Source organism: Fringilla coelebs (genome assembly GCF_963513975.1).
Source record: "Fringilla coelebs genome assembly, chromosome: Z".
Lineage (NCBI taxonomy): Eukaryota > Metazoa > Chordata > Aves > Passeriformes > Fringillidae > Fringilla > Fringilla coelebs.
In genome coordinates this window covers 44,927,909-44,952,486 of record NC_140031.1, presented here as the reverse complement: position 1 = coordinate 44,952,486, position 24,578 = coordinate 44,927,909, and the positions used below count along the sequence as shown (strand labels likewise).

At 37.2% G+C, this 24,578-nt stretch overlaps 1 protein-coding gene across 4 annotated transcripts in view; it reads left to right on the top strand.

The window, feature by feature from the left end:
• Positions 1 to 19,268: 19,268 nt before the first annotated feature.
• The window catches only part of MEF2C (myocyte enhancer factor 2C), a 114,104-nt gene continuing 108,794 nt past the window's right edge, over positions 19,269 to 24,578 (top strand). For all 4 annotated transcript variants that reach the window (XM_084225063.1, XM_084225066.1, XM_084225065.1 and 1 more), the window contains exon 1: positions 19,269 to 19,449. The gene's annotated coding sequence lies outside the window, so the exon portion shown is untranslated. The remainder of the gene's footprint in view (positions 19,450 to 24,578) is intronic.

Here is a 24,578-nt window from a genome sequence, read left to right as displayed (position 1 = left end):
AATAGGTGTGCACCTAGTGTGCATCTTCTATGTGAACTTCATGTAACTGAGGCAGTGCTACAACCTTCACAGAGCTACTCAAAGTCTGCTCTGCATGAGATGCCAAACTTGGGCCCTGCAGCATCCATCTCCTCCTTTGCTGCCCCTATGCCCTGTATATTGAATTACAAAAACATACTGGCTACCCAGCATTCCTACATGTGTCACAAAGTACTTCTTCTGACTGCATGAATAACTTCTCCCCATAGTTTCTTTTGCATTTTTTAAACAAAATCTACAAATAGGAGCATTTGAGGTGCTTGTACATTTGTGTGTACAATTGTCTCAGTGTTTCTGCAGAACCAGTAACTCACTGCAAGGTCAGTTCTTCTCTCAGTTACTCATTTATTCTTCCCCTAGAGTGCTTTTAATTTTCTTTTTTGAAAAGTTGTTTTCACTTTAGGGCATAAAACTGGAAAAGCACAGAAACATGTTCCAAAGTTTTCTTTTTCTCCCACCCAAATAGACGTGCTTTTTCCAAGTCTGGGCCAAATGATCCTTGAGGTCCCTTCCAAACTGGTATTCTTTGATTCTAGGATTGTCTTTTTTCCTGCTACATTTATGCCAAATCTGACTGGTTTTGTTGCACAGCATACATCTGCCTCTGCCTACAAACAGCCACAAACAGAATTACTCCTACTTAAACACTGTCTCTTCCCTCTGTCTTCTTCTCTACCCCACTGCATTTACTCCATTCCCTTTCATAAGCACCTATCTATTACCATCATCTCGGGACCTACCTTATGGACCTACCTATTTCCAACATTTTACTGTGCAACTTCTTTCCTAAATAAAGTTCTTAATTTCTGTGAAATGTGGTTCACCACCACTGCTTACAACCACTTAAATTGGCAGATACCTCATCCTATCTATCTTAACCCTGCCATACATTTTTTCTCAAAATTGTTCATAATGCTGCAACTAAACTCACTCTTTTCCTCTACTTTCTACATACCTTTCAATACTTTTTCTTTAGGGAAAAATCTCAGCTCCTACTCTGTATCAGGAAAACCTATGTAATGCTCTCTCTCTCACTTGCCAAATGTATATTTACATCCTTTGTCCTTTCAGAGTTTGCACAGTGACAGAGGGGAAGCCACAAGCAAATTTTCCCATGTGTATTTACTGCTGTATCGCACCTATTTGGGTAGATTTGTAAATGAGGGATTTCATACTCCATCACCTTACTACTGTAACTTTGCAATTCCCTCTTGGAAAATCTCTGCTCCTACCAGGGGAAGCAGACTCCCACACCTTTTCTAGCCCAAATATCTAGCCCAAATCTAGAACGAATTTTCTTGCGTACAAGTTCCTCAAATATAGCTGGTTTTCAGTGAGTCAGGTTTCTTTCTCAGTCCTTTTCATTTGGGTATGCTTCAGGCATGGAAAGATCAGAATTTATGGCCTGGTTTTGCTCTGATAGCTCAAAAATAAGAGGGGGTTATTTTACTCCTTGGAGAATTCCTTGTCTACATTTTTTTCTGCTGATAGTCCATAAGAGACTTCACATAACTCAGCTCACTCTTCTTTTTACAGAAATACTACCTGCTCCTTTGTCATATTCTTAAAATTTTTCCTGATTTTTTTCCCTACTTATTTGTATTTTATCTATAAATTCAAAACCCATTCAATGAGTCTTTATTTTTCTGAAGTATGCCTAAATTGATGGTGCTAGAAAAGTGATCTGTGGAAAACTAAAATAGTAATAATAAGTTAGGCATATGATGATCTAGAGTTGCATAATATGCCCATTATCATACGATCTGTGCAGTTTTGTGATAGCTTTTTAGCACCTGAAAAACTGAATGTAGGCCAAATGTTGAATCTCTATTTTGCGTGATGGAGAAGGGAGACAGATTTTATCTGCAATATGCTCAGGCTGACTTTCTAGCGTTTTGGAAGTGATTCTTTAACAAATGCTAGGAGGAAAAAAAAAAAAGATATCTTGGATTAAAAAACTAAAAATCATAAAGCTGGGAACATATTACTTAGATGAAGATTTATGTGCCCAAGAGATACCACTACCAATTTTCTTTATTCCTTTTTCTCCCCAAGGTCTGTGGTTAGGAAGAAATGGATTTTTACAAGTTACGTAGAGTCAACAGGACCAATCTTGGTTTCATCATTTCAAAACAGCAAAGTCAAGACCAGCTTTCACTGTATTTTGCAAGGCACCTGAGCAATCCTTCAAGAACAGAGCTGAATTTTTTTTTCAAGATGATGAGCAAGGTCAGAGGTTCCTCATCAACCTCAGGCTGAACACACAGAGGGCTGAGTTGAGATTAGGTTCTCTTTCTACTTTCCCATTTAGCACCCCAGCAACCTTGACCTTGTAGCAAGGTCAGGGACCCGATGAAAGGGAAATGAAAAAATTGCCTTGTGCGTTGCTTCCTTCTCTGGAGGCTGAAAGTTTCACCTCTCTGATATGCTTAGTTGGCTCAGTGTAAAAGTTCCTGAGAGCAATCACAATCCTAGGTCTCATGTGGCAATCTGCAGAGCAAACAGGCCAGGCCACAGGCAGAGAACTCACTGAGGCTTCCACAGGGGGTTAGGCAGCTCCAGCTTACCTACACTATGATAAGACTTTTTAAATAAAATTATTATACACTTGTAAACAAATATCCATAGATAAAAGTATAAACCTGATATGGAGAATCTGGCATGCAAAAAGGTAACAATTTTTATCACATATCAAAGTTTTACAGAATTTCTGCACAAATACTGTTCCAGCCTAATCAGTGGAGAAATCTTTTGTGCCATCTGCACTCATCAGGGACTGCGCTGTGGACACAACGTGGCAAATAAAAACAGTAACAGTGGTAAACGATAATAATATGCAGGCATATATACTTAGCAAAGCAAGGCTCTAAAACAGTAGCATTTCAGAGAGAAGTACTGGATCTTTACAGACAGAAATGTGTTTTTATGATTGCAGTTTTAATTAACAAGGTATTTCATTTTTTCAACCTGCCTAAATTGAAGAAAATGGTTTTATAAACAAAATTAGGGCAGGATTTTTTAAAAACACATAGAAGATGTTAAGTAATGGATAGCAATAACTAATTTTCATATATTTTAATCACAGTACTTTAAAAATATGCATCAGTTGAACCAATTAATAGGTGAGAGTTTTGAATTTGAGCCAATGTAATATTGAAATAACTACATTTGATCTGAAAAGGATCTTCAGAATGATAGCTTTGAAAATAAATGTAGCTCATGCCTATGGTTTTTTTTCTGCATGGAAATATCAATAAAATCCCTTATTTCTCTCATCTCTATGCTTTGATATTTTAACTAAGTAGTGTGGCAGACACATCTTAAAAGAAAAATTATTCTTTTGCTTTCCAGTCATTTCTGGATAAAAACCCAGAATAAGCTCCCTTATTTTCATCCTTTTTTTTCAGTTTCAAGACAATTGTTAAGCTCTCAACTTCTGTGACATACTACATAGTCAAATGAGTGGGTATGGTGGTTAAAAAGAGAAAATACCCTGATTTCTTATCAATTTCTTCCTATTCCTTTTTTCAGAAACATAGAAAACCAGACTAGACTAATGCAATAAGAACAGTGATTAAGTCTGATGGTGATGTGAACTACGATCATTGTTTTTCAAACAGTAAAGGATAACGAGAAGTTTCAGAATTTCAATTTATCAGGACTTTTAGAACATTAATTTTAATCTAAGAATAGAGTTGATAGGAGGCTTGAAATGAAACATTTGATTTTATTAAACATTATGAAAGCACAAGATCTTTATTATGACAGATACGTGCCCCAAGAACTAAGCTTCCACATAGAAAATAATAAAAACACTTAATTATTTGGTACTCAGCTCTTGAACCCTGAATAACTGAAGTACATATTGAGAGAGCAGTACTTAAAATGTTTCCATGGATACAAGATGATGCCAATAAGGTCCATGTTCCTATCTGAAAGGGTGCCCCTGCAGAGACATAAAGCTTGGTGAGTGGTTGTTTATACAAGTAAGTAAATAGGAACCTTGTTTATCTTACAAAGAGCTCCTGATCTGCAATTTTTGCCTCATTTGTTAGGAAGGAACATTTTGCTTCCTCTAAATAGCATATTAGAGCAAAGTAGACACTGTTGAATTTTTTTCTTTAAATCCACTTGAGTTTATGGCCTAGTTTTCAAGTGGAAAATGGAGTAACTAGGTATGTTGCTACCAATCCTGGCACCTATGTTGGCGACTCTTTTTTTAACTCTGTGAGATGACACACAGGTGTAAATTACACCTTTCTCTTTCAATTACCAGAAGCCATCTCCAGGAAGAAAAAAGAGAAAAAGTAAAGCAAGGGGCAGATATAAATTATAAATACCCTTATTATAAATGAATTATAAATATCCAATAAGGTTAAGCATACCAAGTTTTGATCACTTCCCTCAAAAGACCCTTCATTTACTTTAGGTCCCATTTTAAAAGTGGCTGGTTCCTAGACTATGATAGCATAAGTGCTACAAACGTGGTTTTGAAATTCAGACTCTCAATTCTGCATGCTTTTTAATTTTGTGAATGAGATTAATACCTTTTATGTGATATGTTTAAGTTTTCTAACACTTTACTGGATAAAAATCACAATGAATTATGGAAAAGAAAGATAATCAACTTCAACAGTTAGCACAATTTACCAACCTGAATTGAAATTTCTGTTTGCTGTGTTCCTATTTTAAAAAAGTTTTCTTCCAGCCACAATTAAGAGAACACAACCTCATCTTGTTCATAGATTCTTCTTGGAATAATGTAATTTTAACATCTATTTAAAGGAAGAAATTTTTTTGCCACACATGAGCCTCTTGGCCTTCCTTCCTCTTGAAGTAGCAATTCCTGGATACTGGATAAGACTACCAAGCAGATAGTTTCCATTTGAACTTGCAGAGGACTTTTGAAGGGGGATGGCAATGCTCTGTTCATTTGCCAGCACTGACAAAGGTCTGCTTGTCAGTGATACCTTTTACAGCTAAATTTACTCAGGAGTGACAGAAGCAGGTGCACCTTAGCCTGCCAGACACTTGTGCACACACATCACACTGCCTACAGGTCAACATCCAAAGGAGAAAAAAGCCTGGGTCTGCAGAGCAGAGGGTGAGCGAGGCAAACACAACCCAAACTGGGGGGCTCCTCTTCAAAGCCAGCTGGTCTGGCTTTATTCTACTGGAATTTTTTTACCTGATTTTTTTGATCAACAAAGCCCTCAGCAGGTGCTGACGGGTACAACTTCCTGGAGAAGCAGAAGGGCACTGGTGAGTTTTAATAGAAAAAAATATTAAATAACTCTTCTTATGTCTCTGGAATGTTCTACTTACCGCAGCGCTGGGCGATCCAGCTCGTGGTTACACTCACAAAGCTTTCTTCAAGAGAAAACAGAAAAGTTTGTAGCGCGCCTTGCATTTAACTTGATACAATGCTTGATTTTATCTTCTGTTGCCAAGAAAAGTTTCTTTTAACTGACTGGATACTTATAGTCACTTTCTTTCCACTTTTTCTACTGTTTCTATGATTCTGAATGGAAATAAAATAGAGGACTACAGGCAGGAACAGCAGAAGCTAGGCAGTGCTGGCTGAGGGTGTACTCTGTACTCTCCATCTGCATCCTTTAAAATAAATGAGTTATCCTGGTAATTTCCAAACAAATCAAAAGGATTTGTTGTCTGTAGACTGCTCAGTATTTGGAACTTCAGCAGTCATTCTAAGGCTTAGAAATTCCTTCTGAACATCAAGCTAAGTTTCCTTTGTAATAAATGAGTGAAATTAACACTGTTTAGAGCATTTTACAAGACAATCAAGGGTTTCTCATGCAAACCAGTTGCCTTATACTAAAGTGAAATGTAAATTGTAAGCTACAGGCTCCATGAGAGAAGTACTTGACATGGTGCTTTTTAAAGATATCGTGAATTTACATATTTCCTTGTTTTAAAACCACAAATCATGCCTGTGTGTGTATTCCTTAATTTGCCTAAGAACTGAAAAATTAGATGATGAGGGAATTTTCTTTTTTTTTTCCCTAGAACAATAAGATTTCAATTAATGTAAAAATGCAGGAAAATATGACCACATATTAAAATAAATATTTTCGAGAGGAGAAAAGCATTTTTTATTATTATTTCTATTTCAAGAACTCACTCTTTCAACTGTTTCACAGTATTCATTACAAATTGTTGTGTTAAATTTAAAACATTTATTTAAGTGAGTAAACAGACAGAAAACTTAACCATGTGAATCTTTTTCAGTAAACAGATTCCATAGTCACAAGTCACTGTTCAGCATAGAAGACACTAATGGGGGAGAAAAAGGAATCATACGTCAATATACTCTTGGACTATTTCTGTAGCAGAGCTTCCCCACATTTCAAAATAAATGATACATCAGCAATGAGTAGTCTAAGATTAGGCTGAATAATAATACCTGAATAACAGTGCCCTGTTAAACATCCCTGATCTCTGGTTTTGTTTCTGCTAGACTGCTTGGTGTGAGACCCATACAGCTGACAGGGAGGTCCTACCTCAGCAGAGGTAGATCAGGCATAGTCGTCATCCATTTTCTTCATTTTCAGAGACAAGAAAATGGAGAAGACATTATTTCTGGTTTTGGAATGTGGTATATGAAAATAATCACATTTTCGTTTACGGCAAAGATATCCTACTGTATGTGAGAATAAAAGGCCAATAGGATAAAGCATTACTAGTCGAAGCATAAAGTAAACTTCTAAATATTAAAGATATATTTTCTGATCAAGTCTGAAATGTAGAACAAACAAAACCCCCAAAACTAGAGTTAAAATTCATAATGCCTGTAAAACTCTGCTCTTTCACAGATAATGTGTAATGTATAGAAACCAAATCCCCTAAACAGTCATTAAAACAAAGCACTGTTAAATGCAAAGTCAGTAAATAAGTAATAGCAATTCCTGGAGCTAGCTAGACATTGTTCATGCCACACAAAACAAGAAAAAACATACAGCCTGCAGTTTAGAGCCTTTAGTTCTGTACGCTCTAAATTCATCAGCATTTTGCTTTATCGATTTTAAAGGCTTGGAAACAGTAATTGATGTAACAAACTCCTGGATAATTTCATGAAATTCCAGTGAAGTAAATTCTATATTTCACAGTGAGGGGAAAAGTATTTTGTGAAATGAAAGTTAAGTATAAGAAGCTTTCCTTTTCTAGAAAAAGGTTGTTTAATGTTTCAAAATATATAGATTACTCACTAGATAATGTAGACCATTAAATTTAAATTAGTACCCTAAACTGGTCTTTCTGGTTTCTTTTTTTTTTTTTTTTGCCATCAACAGATTTCAGCACATTAAGTGAAATTCTGAAATATTTCTGTTATTAATGAAATAGGAAAACCTAATTCAATGCACTGAAACTTTATAACTATTTCAGTTAGAAAGAGAATCACCCCTAAAATTCCTGGTACGTTCTTTTATTTTTGTGAAATATATTCCAACTATTCCCTATTAACTAAGAGTTCTGTGGTTAATTTTGTAAATTATGGCAATTTATTCTACAACTTTTTTCTTTTTGTTTTTTAAAGCTACAGCGTAGCACAGCTTTCATTCTTATGTTTGTGTTTTCCAGTAAATCCAAGCTTTAGTATATAGTATAGTTTTAGATATAGATATCCAAGGAGGATATCTACAATAGTTTTTCCATAATGCATGTAAATAAAAAATGGGATTTAACCACAAAGCTTTGGCAAAAATCTCAATTTAGGAGATTCACAATCTGGATTGTGTTCTTCAAAAGCTAATTCAAATTTTTTCATATACTGTTACATCATATTTTAGAAGCATCTCATAACTTTCTACTTTCACTTACACTGGTAAAACCTGGGCACTTTCTACTGAAGGCAGTGAAGTTGCATATAAAAGTTAGATAAAATGAGATGCGTGATAAAAAAATCAGTGGGGGAATAGTGAATAGCTGTAATTACAGCTTCATACAAGAGTACTTTAAACATGAAAAATTTCCATTTTATGCTTCTATTTTAAAGTGTATGTGCATTTTTATTTATATATATATACATATACACCACACATACCTGTGCATAAAATGTGTGTGTATGTACAAATATATATGAATTTATATATATAAATTTATCATTTTTCCCCCCCTTGGTACAGTAGACAAAACCTTATTCTAAAAAAGATATATAACTTTCTTCTTGGACTTTCATTAATTGTTGTTTTTGTTCAGAATTTAATTGGCTATTGGCCTGAGATAGTTGCCATGGAAATCAAAGGATCAGACTACCATTAGAAGTAGTGGAGAACTCTCCTCTTTGTCAGTCTTCTGTCAATTTTGAAAGCCACTTGGAGCCTTTCCTGAGGGCTCTATGCCCCTGAGCTGTCCTGGTGGCTGCAAATGGATGGCTTTGCAGCTGCTCCCCACCCCTGCACCCCACTGTGGCTGATTCCCAGGTGGAGAAGCACTCACATACCGCCCCCAATGACTGCTTGGAGCTCCACCCTCCTATCCCATTTAAAAACGCTGTTGCTCTCTAGATTCATCATAAACTAGGTAACAAGGACAGGTCTCAAAGTGTACCCCTTGTCACAGTGTACAGGTGCACAAACTGTTTGCCAGTGGGAGTTGTCCTTTTCAATTAAAGTGCTGACAATTTATTGTGGAGTCAGATATGGGTTTGTTCCTTTGAAAGCAACTAGGCATTATGAGACAAGCTCTGAAATCACCACTTAAGAAATCTTCAAGAAAGACAAAAGCACAATGCTTTCTATGCATAACTTTAAAGGCACTGGATTCTAAATCAAGTTCAATAAATACAGCTTGCAAAGAATAAACATCTAAATTTAAGCTAACATATGCAAGTTCACTGGAAGATGTATAACTGCACAGGCAAAAATAATAAAAATAAATTAATAAAATTACAGAATTAATGAAACAGCAATTACAGCTTTGTTCATAAATATAGCTATATAGCATTACTAGTTCTACATACATACTTAAACGTTGTACTTATGGCAGATGAAGTGCAATCCAATGTTAATGTAGCTGATGCATTGTATCCTAAAACATCTGTCAGGGCAAAAAAGTTAAAAGCTGAATAGTATGATACCAACGTGCTAAAGCTTGCAAATCAAACATTTCTCTTTATGTGTCGCTACATTTTTTCTTCTGTTTTAAAGCTTTTTTTAACAAAAAAGATCTCCCTCAATAATTTCAATTTCTCTCTCCTTTATTATTATAAAAATTACAATACAGAAGTACACAAAATGGGTGCTTCCTATAGTTTTTGCTGTAGATATCTGCAGCATTCATTCTTTTCCCTTACTTTTTAAAGTCCTATATGACTATTTGCAAATTGCCCTTTCTCTAGTATCAATCCATCTCCTGAATTTAAAATTATTGCAGAAAGAATGCCTGGTAATAACAAATTATTATTGTGTGCAGTAATTGTAAAAGAGCATATTAACACTTAGTAAAATATAAGAGACTGTGAAATAATCTACTTGTATATCAAGAGATTGTTCCTACCCTTGCAAAAAAAGAAAAAGAAATCTGTCCATTTAATTTTGTGTCCTTGTACTAACTCCATTTAAATTACACCTTTTAAATTACTCCATTTAATATTACACCTCAATCTCACTGAAATGAGATTTAGGCCTGCATTATTCCACAGAAGTACAAGGGAACTGGCTTCAACTTCGGGCAAAGAAGCACTTGGTTTCTTTGTTCCTGGGAAAAAGCACTCTTTCAACAGCTTCCCAACTGCTAGGTTTAATCTGCAAAAAGGATGTGGGAACTCCTCATTGAATCTCAATTTAATCCAAAAATTCCTAAGCCATTTATCCCCACTAGCAACAGTACTCTTGAGTTATTTCTACCCATATTCCTATTGTCTTATCTTCCTATACAAGAATATGTAGACTACAAAAAGACCCTTCAGTCTCACTCAGGAGACAGAAAATTTTCTAAACCCCTTCCAAACATTTACCTATTCCCCAGCTCTTGCCCCTTTAGCTGAGCAACAGCAAAGAAAACAATTCAGTCATGTCCAGAGGTAAAGAGATTTTATAGCCAGAATTTCCAACTGTAGATTTAAAATGTAAAGACAAATATGAGAGTCACTATAACATATTTATTTGTTTCTGAGAACCTTAAACTAAAAAGACTAACAATATATTAGGTTAGTCAAGAAGTTTCAGTACATATGGAATGAAGTTCATTGAATTTTTTAACAAAAAAAGAAAACCCTAAAGTTGTCTTCATATGGTTTTTAGTTGCCTGAAAATAATAATAATTTCGCATTGAAGGAACTTCAATTTAGTAATCAGGTTTCTTCTCCTTTACAGCCATGTTAGTGTACCTATCTGTGAAGTCATTGCTAAAATCAAACTTGCTGCTCTGATTGGTGCAAATTTGCAATAACATAGACCAGAATTGGGAACTTAAATCTGTGCATAATCATGCAGGAGTGTACAAGGAAGATCGAACTAGATCATATGGCAGTAACAATTTCAGATTAAATACATCCAAACCAAAGTACAAATCCAAACCTGACCAGAAGCTTAGTTTCCTTTTAACAACAATAATATCAACTTTTTAAAATACTTTCATGGGAAGAGTTAAAACCCCATAGTAGGATGCTCATGGAAGGTTTAAATAGATTAACATAAGTGGCATAATCATGTCTAAAAGCTGACCCAACTATTGTGCAATTACATTTATGGTCACAGAAATTAAGAAATCTTCGCTTATCAAGAAGACCTGTCACCTTTCAAAAGTCCTCTCTAAATCATCTAATGAAATATTTGTACTAATTATTTTCTTTTACAACAGAGATTTAGTATAACAGCAGCGCTTAGAAGACATATTTACAGATCGATGCTTGTGTTTGGAGCTGTTCAAACACAAAAAACCCCATTAATTTAGAAGAGTTTGAAAACACCTAAAACCAGTGCATTTTGTAAAAATGTCCAGAGAATAACCTATTAGTTCTTGGTATATGCATGCAAACATATCTGTATAAAAACATTTGACAGTAATACCTTCACACCCTCATTCCAGATACTAATCTATTGCTCTTGTATTCTATATTTAATTTGTCTCTGTTAGAAAAGGATGGATCATTGACCATTAACATTTGTGCATCATTTACTCCAATTTTAGTTCCAGAAAGTGGTATGAAATCAGAAATTGAGGCGAATTGTCAGAAAACAGCAGAAAAATGGTTGCTTATCTAAAATATAGCTCCAAGTCCAATCTGGAAAACTCCTGGGAATTATTTTTTAGGTGAAAAACCCCAAATTTTGCATACTCTAAGAGATGCCTTTCATTCACATTGGAATACACATCAAAAGCCAGAATGGGAAACCATATTGGCTTTCAGCAACAGGAGATGAAGTTGACCAACCCTTTTTTCCCCCCTTAAAACATGTTTGAGTCTGAATTCTGCTTGAATTGTGGCTAGGCGTCCATCCAAAACAAACCTCCACTTTGCTTGGCCCTCAAAATTACCATGAATTTCATTGTCTACACAGATGCAGATGCTGATCTAATTTGTAGCAGCTGCAGAATACTTAATTAAGCCTTTTCTGGCCATTTATGGCTGTCTGCTTCTGTATCACATCATCACTCAGTGAAAGATAGACAAAAGCTTGAGTGTCACACAATTAGCAAGGGGGTGCAATCATATTTTTTGTTTAAGGTTGTGCATTTTTTGTCAAAATATCTGAAAATATCACAATACCTTAGGCAATTCCATTTCTGGAAAAGAGAAGGAACGCACAGTCTACAAAAATATTTTCCTTTTTCCCAAAATGAAAATGAATCACAGAGAGATTCTCCTTATTCAGGGCAGGCAATCACATGGACAAATAAATGTGGTAGAAGGAATAAAAAGGGTGCTCCTTGCTTAAATGCTAATTCTGAAACAATTTATGGAAGCCTTTCCTCTTAGAGATAAGTAGAAGGAACTGCACTAACAGAAACTTCTTTAGAAATACACAGCTAATGATACAGAGGTTTAAGACTTCTAAAGCTGCATAAACTAACAATGAAATACAGAGTTATCTTCCTCTGGATAAATTCTAGAAGCTGTGAAAAATAGCTCTTCTATATTAGCAATTGAGTTGAATAGTAAAGATACTGTATTTCTTGGGTGGAGGCTGTTTAACAATCTTGATAGACTTTAATCACAGATGTATTAGACCACACAGTAAATTACACTTCCATCAAATGCTTTGCTTTTGAAATAAAAAATTCTGATGCTTCTGCATATGAAGATGCAGAATTATAGACATGAACACCAGTTCATGAAAATGACAGCATTTCCAAAATTATTCTTCAAATACGTTCCTGTACTTAAACCCTATTAAGATGGGGAATTGATTCCAAATTTCCACTCTAAGCTCATATTTGATCTATTTTTGTATTTTTGCATAAGGGGGAAAAAAAATCCCACTTAGCTCAAAATTTTACCTAATTAACTTTATGTCAGAAGAGACTGGGGAAGGGATGTAGAATTGAAACAGTTACTGAGATTTGAGTTTGTCTGAGACAAGTTTTGTGTGCTGATTTTGTACTAGCACTGAAAATCTTCAAAGCCCTAGATGCATTTCTTTCAGGCAAGTCTAGACACATTTTTGGAGTCCTTAAACTTCAACAAGAGGTTAGTAGGTTAAATTCTACCTATATTTACACTTAAGTAAAATCATGGGCTACAAGAGTTGTACCCCTAAAATGCATATCTGTATATATAAACTCTGTACATTTGGTGGAACATTGGCATACCATGACAAGTACATTTGAATTACTTACAGAGAGATAGTGGCTGGTACAGGAACTGGACTTAGAGCAAACCCAAAGATTAATTTTGAGGCAGAAGTTGGATCTTGGTGGCCAGTGACATAGAGCTGAGCTTCCATTTTAGTATCTCATCTCAGCCTGTCAGAGTACACTGGATTTCAACAGACTTAAGGGGACTTTGGACAGCAGCATCCACAGCATCCATCCACACTAAGCAGGAGATTTGGGATTTCTATAGCTATTAACTTCCTTCAGATGCCATTTCAGTCTCATTTCGAAGAAAAATTTTTTAAAAGATACATACCTTTAAGAATTACTTATTTCTAAAATGCCTACGTGACAAGAGTAGACACAGATTTAATTCCAATATCAGTCTGTGTTGTCATTATCAAAGTGATAAATACTATTTTAAATGCTATTTTTATACTCTTTAGGACAAATTTAGTAATGTCTAATCTTTGAAAGAAATTGTATTTTTTCTATGAAGAAGTTATCTCCTATCTCTAGTCTGAAAACAGTTTTTTAAAAATTAAAATTTAAAAATTTCTTGGAAAAAAAAAAATCTTTGAGCAGGTGTTTATGAGCTATTTAAAGGACAATAGCAACTTGCAAACTACAGTTTCAGAAACTGCCTTTAGTAACAATGAAACACTACAGATTACCAGAACTGGATCAATTTAGCAAAACAAACAAACCCCCTTTTCATTGTTAACTTAACGCATTTGGCAGCTTTCTTCCCTCTAAAATCTATCTCTTCCCTGCAAAGGCCCTGGAAAATATCAACAGGGGAGCACAAAAAAAATCTCTATTAAAAAAAAAAAAAAAAAAAAAAAAAAAAAGAGGCGGTGTCAGGAGGAGAGGGGGAGAGAGGGGGAGTGCTAAATTGAAAAATTCCAAAAGGCTGGGAACTAACTGATAATGCCCTGTGTCCTGTGTTAGTGGAACTCCAAGCCCTCCACCTAATCTCACTCCCTCCATGGCTTCCATGCCAGACAGCTGGACGCAGATCTGTCCCCTTCGCAGGACTGTCATGGGCTGCTGGAACTTCCGAGCCTGGCCCCACACGTTTGGCCACTGCAGCCCCCTCTGAAGCCCCGGGACCCTGTCTCCGACCACCCCCCGCCTGCCCTACCGCGGCTGGCGGGCAGCAGACCCTGCTTCAGCTCGGCCCTGAGCCGACGGGACTGGCAACCCGGGTTCCGCTGGCCCTGCAGAGCCTGCCATAGCGGCGACCCCCACTTGTTCCAAAGGTCGGAGCTGTGGGCAAAGGCTCTGAACAGGCTCCGCAGGCGCCCGATGAGGGCAGTTCTGCCGCGGGACGCGGGGCAGGGTTCTTCTTCCAGACTCCTCAGAGCCGGCCTTTGGTCAGGACTTCCCAACCCTTTGCTATTCCCGGCCAGTTCCACATAGCCATAGCTGCAGTAGAGCAGCCCCTGCTCCCACCGCCCGCCCTCGCCGGGACCATCCGCTCTGGCGTCAGTCGGCGCCCGGCCGGCTTTACACCGCCTCCGCACCGCCCCAGCGTCTTCCCGTCAGAACGGGGACGAGGAAAGGGCGGCGGCCCTAGCACCGGCAGCGCCGGCGCGACCCAGGACCCCCTGGCACTCGCTGCCCCTCCCGGCGCCGCCAGATTCGCGGAGCAGGAAGAGATGGGGCCAGACACCTGTGTCGTACCTACTCCGGCTGTGACTCCCGACCACCTCACCCGGCGGGACAGCCCATCACGTAGAAATTATGAGTCAATAAATAAATGATGAGAAGCCCGGGTGATGATGTGTGCAGGTGCGAGGGGTTGGAGCAGAGGCCAGAAAGGTCACCCCTCAAGACCAAGTCGTTTCAGTTGGGACCTCCTCTTCACAACTACGTGTGCAGAGAAAAATGAATATTTGGGGTAAACAAAAGTTCTGTGGGAGCTACCTGGTTGCCTTCCTCAAAGGAGACACAAGGAGACACATGTCTGGAATTGGCACCACACAGACCTGCCTTTTACAGAAGGAAGAAATTTAATATGCCAAATTTTACCACTTTATAACTCGCCTTGGCCTTTTAAATAGGCATTTATTAAACAATGAGATGGCTGTGTTTTCCAAAATGCATGTCAAAATATAAATACCAGCTGGAGGATAAGTACAGCCTGCGATCAATACTTTTGTAATTTTACTGATAGTGTAGCATCTATAAGGTAGGCTTTAGATGGAGTTTACAACAGCTTCTGAAAACGTCAAGCTACTTACAAGTAAGATAGGCCTAAGTGCATATCAATAAAGATTCATATTCTTTTTATAGAAATTACTTCATTAATCTCCTAAAATATATTGAAGGTTTGAATTTTAATAATGTGCTACTTTTGTGCTTTTCAACATCCAAGGTGCCGAACACGAATTGTAAACTGTGAAGTAACTACCATGGGAAAGATTAAGTAAAGCATTGGAGGTGGATGATTTTGACAATAAAGAGGGTGTATGTGGTGAGTGTTTAATATTTTTTATATTTAATATCATCAAGTACTATTTATTATTTTTAGATTTTTGTTCAAAGCAAAACCAGGAGAGCAAAGCTGTGTTATATACATACAAGCACACCTGTGACAAAGGCTTTCTGTAATCATTGCATGATGTGTGTGGTGATAACACCATTTTAGTAATGGCATGCCATTTTATTTTAAGTTAATATGTCAGCAGTGCATACCTTGCAGATATATTTTTTTGCAATTAAACAATTTTGCAAGGAATCATGTATGTGTCATCTCATTGCAGAGGTTTACAAAGCAATTAATTTGTGCTCCTGGAATACAACCCTGCTATCTTTGAAATTATCTGAGTTTATATATTTTTGTTCATTATAAAAGCATATGGTTTGAGGGAATATTCTGAATGAATGAAGAACAAATACAGTACAGTTGAATAATCTTGTGGGGTAGATTAATCTATAGCCTCTATTTCTCTCAGGGTGGGTTGCTGTGGCAACCGCCCCAGCTCACTTTAAAATAATTTCATAAAGCTCTCTTCAAGAGCTGCGCCCAGCGTGGGCCAAGTTTAAAAGCAGCCAGACATGGGAAGAAGAGTTATTCTGTGTTGCTCTTACAAATAGGAAGGTGGTGGAAGAAAGCAAGGCGTAGAGTGGAATGGGTTTTAGCAGAACTTGAAACAAAAAATAAAAACCAAGGTAGCCCAGGGTTAAGATGCAAAGGAGGTGGATAATTTCATAGTAACCTCACTGCTTTTCAGTTTAAATACTATTAAAGGATGTAAGCTGGCTATCTCATTTCTCCTAAGGGAAAAATATACTCTGCATCCACAAAAGAACAAAAATATACTTTGATAATCATCTTCAAAGGAAATGTTACCTTGAAGTAATCACACTTGTAATGGAAAGAGATATTTGGATGCACTCTTTAATAAACCTTTGGAGATCAGATTTTACAATTATTATGTTATGACCAATGTCTCATGGTTTAAGACGCTGCATGCCTCAGGTGGTAGATTGGGAAAAAAAAATTGTCAGCAGATCTATATATGGACTGTGGACAGCAGAAAAGCTGTCCACAGAAATTTCTTGTGCCAGGAATTTGAAAAGGGTGCATTTGTGGAGATTCAGTGCATGTACAGACATTAGAACAAAGAGGTTTTTACTGTTTGAAATTATTTCAGGTTTTTAAATTAAGTCCAAAGAGAGGGAAACAAAAAAACATCCAAACACTTCAAATTATGCTGCATAAGTTCATGCCTTGTCTAAACCTGAAACGAGTGACAAATCTTCATCTCTCCCCTTATATCTGTTTGTCCATCTGGTATCTGAATCCTGTTGTAAAAGCCAAGATGTCCTTTACATGGATTTGATTAATTGTGCTCGTGACAAAAACTTGGCATGGCTTTAAGGTGCTCCAGTATGTGAAGGTCACCACTATAAAAAGATTAGACCACAAGTGCCCACATGGAGGTGTAGTTGAAGTTCTAAATTGCTGTATACTTTTATTTTTTGAAATACTTGCTTACTGTAACAACTTTCAAAATATGACAGTGCTCATGTTCTGTCTTGCCAGTTGAAGGGCTGTGTTACCAACTAACCAGACACCAAAAAACTTATACATCCTGCACGAAATAAAGCAGATGCCAGTCATTTTCAATTAGAGCACAAGTGTGTCAAGTCTTAACATAATTCTCTATTTTTTGCCACTAAGAATATACAAATATTACTGGATAGTTTGGTGCCACACTGGGAGACCAAAATTGTCTATGGAAGAGGCATAGCAAGGGTACAACCTCTGTAACTGTTCTCTAGTTCTTTCCTGCCGTGCTTCACAGCAGACCTGAAGCTGAGAAAGTATTTCTTTCGCAATGTTTTTGAGGCTGCATTACAGAACATTAACACTGCCGTGCATATGTGCCTCTTACCACTGTGTACAATGTGCTTCACTTGTATCTGATTGCTTGGTGGCTGGCTCTGAGCACATCAGTATCACTGCCATTATTGTTGTGGGTATATTTGCAGGATGTCACTGCACTGAGAGTGGTGAACTCTCATTCAAGCAGACCAGGACATGGATGAGACCCTCAGTATTCTCTAAGGGTTTGCATTGTGAGCAATTTCAGGGTGCATTTGAACTACCTGAGCTTTATTTTGCTCTGACTGTGCTTTGAGCAGCCATGCTTTAAGAGTACAGTTGGACTGAAAAGGTATTTATTCACTGTCAAATACTTTGGAAGTAGGTCAGTGGCCCAATGAGATGTTTCTAGGGGAAAAGACTGTGAGACCAAGGACTTGTATTAAAATAACCCGAATATATATTTATCTCTGTGTTTGAATTAAGTCGTTTGGTTTTATCACGTGTGCTGTTCCAGTATCTATCATAAAAATAATACCCTGCGCCGTTACAAACTGCCCTGCTCCTCCCAAAGGAACCTAAAAGTTGGCTATCTGCACAAAAATTTTAAAAGTATGTGCAAGATCCAGTTGTACTCAAATCATTGCATGAGTTTTATCTGGATTCCAACTCACAGTGCAGTCCTTTCAGTCCAGTTTTAGAAGCGACTGAACCTATTAAAAAAAAAAAAAAACAAAGCCCGGTCCACACACAGCGTGCTCTCCATGCTGCGTTTCTGCGGGCGAGTCTGACACAGTTAGATACCGTCTCCGGCAGCTTCTCGTGGCCGGGACCTGCTCCAGGAGGCGAGCGGGCCCGGATCTGGCCGCTGCTCCTGGCGGAGAAAGCGCCGCTGAGCCGGCGCTGCGCTGGAGCAACTCCCCGCGTCGCGGGGCGCGGAGCCGGATGAGTTGGGAAAGTTGGGCTGTTCAGCCAGGCGCAGGTCTCGGGAGGGGGAGCCCAGCCAAGGGGCTGGGCAGGAGGTCTCGGGGGCGGGGGCAAATGCCGGAGGACCGCCGCCGTACTGGGCTCCGGAGGCGGCGCAGGGGTAGGCGCCCTCTGGGCTGCGCAGGAGGCCGTGGGCCGGCTGCCCCCTCTCGGCGCCCGCCCCTCCCCGACGGAGGTGAAGCCGCTCCGGAGGTACCGCCTCGGGGGTGCCGGGGATGCATTACGCAGGGACGTTCCGAACCCTGGGGTCCGCAGATCCCCGGGTGCGGCGAGCTTGGTTACTGCCCCACAGCCGGGACCTGACCGGCCGCGCTGACCGGCCGCAGATGCGTTGCCGCGGGCGGTGCGCGCCTCACAGATTCGCAGCCCTCCTGCCTTCCCTCCTCACGCTGTGGTACCTCTCCAGGAGGGGGAAAACACGCACCGGCTCGCCGCCTTGTCTTCGCTTTGTGTAATAAAGGATGTCATTAGGTTTGCGTGTGGCATATGCCATTACCCCCACCGTAAAACTAAAATTAGCAAAATGTCAGGAATGGAAAGATTGATTCACCCAAGATGCAATTATCATTTAAAAAGTGCTTGATTGAGGTGCTGATGCTCAGTGATTTATTCTGCATACCATATACATAATTAAAGTACTGTAGTGGAGCAATTTATCAATCTAGTTTAGACTAGAGGGGCAAAGAGCTGCTGCCGCTGCTGCTGCTCTATGTTTGTTTTATCAAAACGCTTTCGGGATCTGATCCCGCCCCTTTTTGCGAGACTGAAACTGATTATTTCTTCAGCTCGGGAGGAGAGAGTCATTCGTTTGGGATTGTGGGAGAGGTAGAGAATTAGAGACACGGAGAAAGAGAAGAAAAAGGAGGGAGAGAAGTAGAAAAGGACACCTCATCAGGAGTGTAGTTTGAATCCCTTTCTCGCCTCCCCCTTCCCCTCCGCGATGTTACAAAGGCTGTGAGCTATTCGCCTTTTCCCATTCGCCTGCTGCCACTTCCTTCCTGGACGATCTCAGGACGAGTCCGGTTACTTTTAATCCGACCAGCAGCTCAGCCACTTTCTCCTCCTTCACGCAGCACACACGCGCACACGCGCACCACACACACACGCACACGCGCGCACACACCCCAGGCATCTTCTGGCTGCTTATTGGATTGACTTTGAAGGTTGTGTGTGTGATCAAGGCGGCTGCATGTTGAACCAGGTGGTGAATATTTAAGACTGGAAGAAGTAAAGGGATTTTTTCTTTTTCCTATGAAAGGAAAATATCTGAAGGACTAATCTGATCAGCCAAACAGCTAACTGTTTACAATGTAAGTACATGTGAAATTCAGCGTCAGAATAAAATGTAGTGAGCACGGTACAAAAGCCCTAGGTACATTTCCTACCGCGTTTGAAGAATGTATCGGTCATTTTATGTAAATTGGAATTGAGTTTGCTTGCAGACTTTTAGTGTGTGACTGTGCAGTTGCTTAAAAGTAGCTTGCTAAACAAGAGTTAAATCTCTAGTAAATTATGGCGAACTTGTCTCTATCAGTGTCATAAGTGTTTAAAGTTTGATGAAGTTAGTTTACATAATTTATGTGCTTGATATTATGAAGTATTGGAAGCTTATTTGATTTAGATGGCTCTTAGTTGATTTTAAAGCTATGACCTTGTAGTGCTTGCACTCTGATTTATCAGACGAGGGAAACAATCTAGTTTCAGTGAAATGCTCTTAAACTTTGTTGTATCACCGGCTCTTCAGTCTTGAGTTTAAGTAGTGCATGCTTGCAAGTGTTCAACTTGGTACATCTTTCATCTGAATTACTTATGTTTGAGATGGAAAGACCCCTTGCATTTATGTGGGAACTTAAGGGATGGTCTGCAAACCGATTTTGGAACAGTATGCTTTGGTCTTTAACAGTACTTTGAGTAATCTTTAAATTTTTTTAACACAAAGGAGCTAATCAGAATTACAGAACTAGCTGACATGATTGCAGTACAATCACTTACAGGCTAAGATAAAGTTTAATGTAAATGAGAGACTTGTAAGATTATTGTTGCAATCTGTTATTAGAATACTTATTATTTCCCATTAAACTTAGTGTGCCCTTCTGTCAGCCTGTAAAACAAGTATAAAACACAAGCTAATAATCCCATTTCCATACTACTACTACTAACAATAATAATAATAATAAAAAGCAATGCAGCATGGTGCAAAACTAAACTTAATTAATCATTGTGGATATCTAAGCATTATCTTTTATAGAAAAGTTCTATTTTCTTTATTGTGTGTAACAATTATTATTAACAAATAGCTACGGACTTAAATAAATACTGTAACAGACAATTTAAGACTAAAGGTTTCAGAGAATTAAACAGAGAAAGGTAGTATTTTGCTGATGATCACAAAATAATAGCTATGACACAAAATTTTCCTTGCACATATCTGACAATCACCTTAATGGCATATGTCCTAGTTTCATATCTTTACTTTAAAATATCTATAGGATGAATGATAAACAAACTATTTTAGAAGCAATTTCTCATTTCGAAGACTAGATTTCTTTCACTGGCACTTTTCTGCTATTGTGTTTGAAGAGAAAAGATGTTTATATAGAGTATAATAACTAATCCCTAGATGCTTGGCAGGGCATGGAAATAGTACCACCTGTGAACCACTACTCCAGCACCTCTGTATTGCACACATACTAATTTTCAGTTGAAATGATAAGTCATATGGTTTCTCTGGGGATTTGTCATTTTGTGAGCTGTATTTATTACAGGATTTCAAGTACTTTACTTTAAGCCCAAAACCCACAAAACTTTCTTACTTCATTAGTTCTCTTACAATATCCATTATAGTATTCTTTCTGTATGAAAGAGTACATAATTCATAATGAGCCTAAGCTGAAATATCTGCTCACACATCTGTCCTTTTGGAAGTAATAGAAAAATTTCTTGAAAAATCACTTAAGACAATGGCCCTTAATCCCAGGTGTCTATTGTTCCTGGTTGTACATGTATTTTTATTTTAAAAACTTGCTGTTCATATATATTTATACTAATATGCTCTACATAGTAGGAGAGGGTAGCTCTGGGACCTGAACATGGATAGGTTCTTTCATACAAGGAGTTCTTACACAACTAGTCCCACTGTCAAGTCTGAGACCACTTGTGAGAAAATGAGCAAGTCACAGGGATAACAATTTACAGGATCAGGACCCAAATAGACTAAACCTATTGCCTCTCCTAAAGCTTTCATAGGACAGGGATGTAAAGACTGTCACTTTCAATGTCCTATAAAAGAATGCAGGGATCAGATACTGTCTGCATCCTCTTAAGATTATTTGACCTAGAAAAAAGGAAATGTAAGTTTAGGAGCCTTATTAAAATTGGTACTAAATGATGAATAATGTGGGAGATTAAGTCTTCTTCAGTTATGTTCCTGAGTTTCTAGTTTTGGACCATAAAAAGAAAATTAATTCAAATAATTCCTTACTGTGAATTTACTTCCAATATGGGATCCAGATTTTTTTTTCTTTTTTTAAACATTTCATCTACCTGCAACATGTATATTTAAAACCAGAGATACCTTTCTTAAGTGGGTCCTTTTTAAAAAAATGCCTGTAACATTACAGACAAAGAGAAATTAAGCTTCCTGAAGTTTTTCACAAAAGTTTGCTTAAGAAATATTTTGATAACTCATTATTCAGTAGATAAAAGTAATTACATAGAAACTTAGGAACTGAGCAGAAGTTGTGAATAGAATGTTTTGCCATCTTTATTTCTTTTAATTTTACTTTTCTCTATAACAGATTAATTTATTGTTCATCAGGATAGTTTAGTTCATTTTCAGAGACAGCTGAAGTTTTTTCTACATTTCTTTAAGGAAGAAGTCATTAATTGTTACTAGGCTCTTGAAAGAAAAAATGCTTGGTGTTTGATACATTAAGGTCCATTTTTATCTGTTTGATATAATTATTCAAAATTGTGTGATAATTTTTCCAAAAATCAAGTAAAGTGTATTGGTATTTTTTCGAAAACACTGATGATGGAGATGAAGCTACATAAGCTGTTATGTCATTTCCAAGAATATATAGTCCTTGCTTCAGCAGGTTGAATAATAACCAAAACACTTATATTTTTTATGCATTTTAAGTTTTTTAATTTTGCTATTTGATATCAGCAGAGAGATTTTGCTATATCCTCATTTAGGCTCTGTAATGACTTTGGTACAAAATATTTTAAAAATAATATGTTTAATTCTGAAAGTCAGAAAACTCCAAGCTTAACAAACAAGAGTTAGAATTCTGATATTTGAAAAGGAGGAAAACAGAATTTTGGATCCTGCTTCAGAAGCAAAATGGATTCAGAAGAACTTTGTTCAGCAAACACTGATGGTGCAAGAGAAAAAATTGAAAAACTGAATTTTTAAACTATTTTTAGAAGTAATTACTTCAGTCCTCTGACCAGCTTTAAGGTAATTTTCTTAGAACTGATGATCAATGATACATGTGGACAGGTGATTAAAAGCTAGTGTCTTCAGCCCTCCACTTTAATGCCACTGTCTCATTGACTGCAGTGCAGTAGAGATTGTCTATTCACTGAGATCTGTCATCTTTAGGAAATCAGACCAGCTTATAGGGGCGATTCACAAAACCAACAGTGACAACAAAGTCTTATGTGCCTTACAAAAGAAGGATTAGGCAGTTCACATGTCATTTTGATTGGACAGCAATAAAAGCTGATTGCTGTGGCATAGCAAGACACACTTCAGTTTTAAGTGATTATTGTATGAGACAACTAGAACTCTATTGCTTAGATATTGCTAAATGCAATTCAAATCAAGGAAAACTTAATATTGACATTACTGGATTTGTATGACTTTATAGTGAAAGTACAGCCACTTGTAGCATTGTTACACAAATATTATAAAAACTTCTTAATACACCACTTTGGGGAAATACAATTAAAATGTGGTAGATTATTGTTCTTTGATTTTTTAAAAAATATATTTGTCTAGATATTTTCCTGTAATCACAATTTAAAGTTACTAAAAGTGCCTAGGCTCTTAAAAAATGTCTGGGACTACATTAAATTCACTGCACTTAACCATATTAAGAGCTTACGAGCAGAGGATAGTGCCTAAAGTGTGTCAGAGCGTCACAGATTTATCAAAAATTATAATACTGAACAGCAGCTAAAGAATCTTGTTTTATTCTGTTATTTTTTTAAATACAATGTTGTGTTTAATGCAGCATTGTAAAACTATTATTTGTGTTACATGTGTGCAGTCTGATTTGAAAATAACCAAGAAATCTGATTTGAAAATAGCCAAGAAATTAGGTGCTGCCCCTATATTATTATATATGTCATTTATCAGTGAGAATAGTTTTTTCCTATTTGCATAATTTAGTTATAATGTACAGCCGTAACATTTAGAAGTATGAAAATAGAAAGCTGGTACCTTCTATGATAATTTCATACAATATTTCAAAATAACTCTTTTTTTACCCAACTGATGCCTCCTAGTGTTTCACATAATAAAACACTAATGAGTCAACCATAAATGTAAACATTGTTCTTTCATTTTCTTCATCTTATGTGGTACATAAAATTAATATTTATGTTTTTAATTTTGTATGTGTTATTTTAATCAGACAGGAAACTCACATAAATTCAGATGTCCCATTTTAATGGATACGGAAGGTGCATTTCTATTTTCTTTCACTCTAGCTCTGCCTAGCTGTGTTTTGAAAAGTTTAAGTTATATAGAGTAAGTTTTCTTTTTCTCCTTTTATTTCCTATGTGCATTAAATGAATTTCTCACCAATGTATTATTAGACTCAAACAGGAATTTTAAACATTTGCTAGCATGACTCTGAAAAGCAAGCCCTGAAAATAGGCAATAAATGCAGTTATAGAAATGTTTGAAATGTCCTAAGGGACCTCACAGCCAAATAAGATTAAAAACACTAGTCTGCAACATACTTGCTCACTACAGTCCTCAAAGAATAGTTATCATATTTTGTAGCCATTCCTGATTATTTTACTGTTATATGATCAAGAAAACTCTGTGAAGACAGTTTTCAAATTCACAAAATGTGCATCTTACTCTTTTAGTTGTGTGTGTAGATGATCACTACTTCTGAAAAATAGTTCATTTGCATAAAATATTGAGATGGAGTTTGAAGTGGTAAAGACAGTGTCTTTTTGTTACAAGTGCAGTCTGGTCGTATAACTCCTGAATGCCTAAAAAAGCCACATTCAGCTCTATCATACAACAGTTGAATTTTTCACCTTTTATTTTATGGAAAAGTTTAATTTTCAAAACATTATCTAGCATCAATGTGACAAAACAAAACCTATGGGCCTCAGCTGTATATTGGATCTGTCAGGTATGCTCTTATAATGATAAAGAAGCAGCCAAGACTGATAATACTCTTACACAATTAAT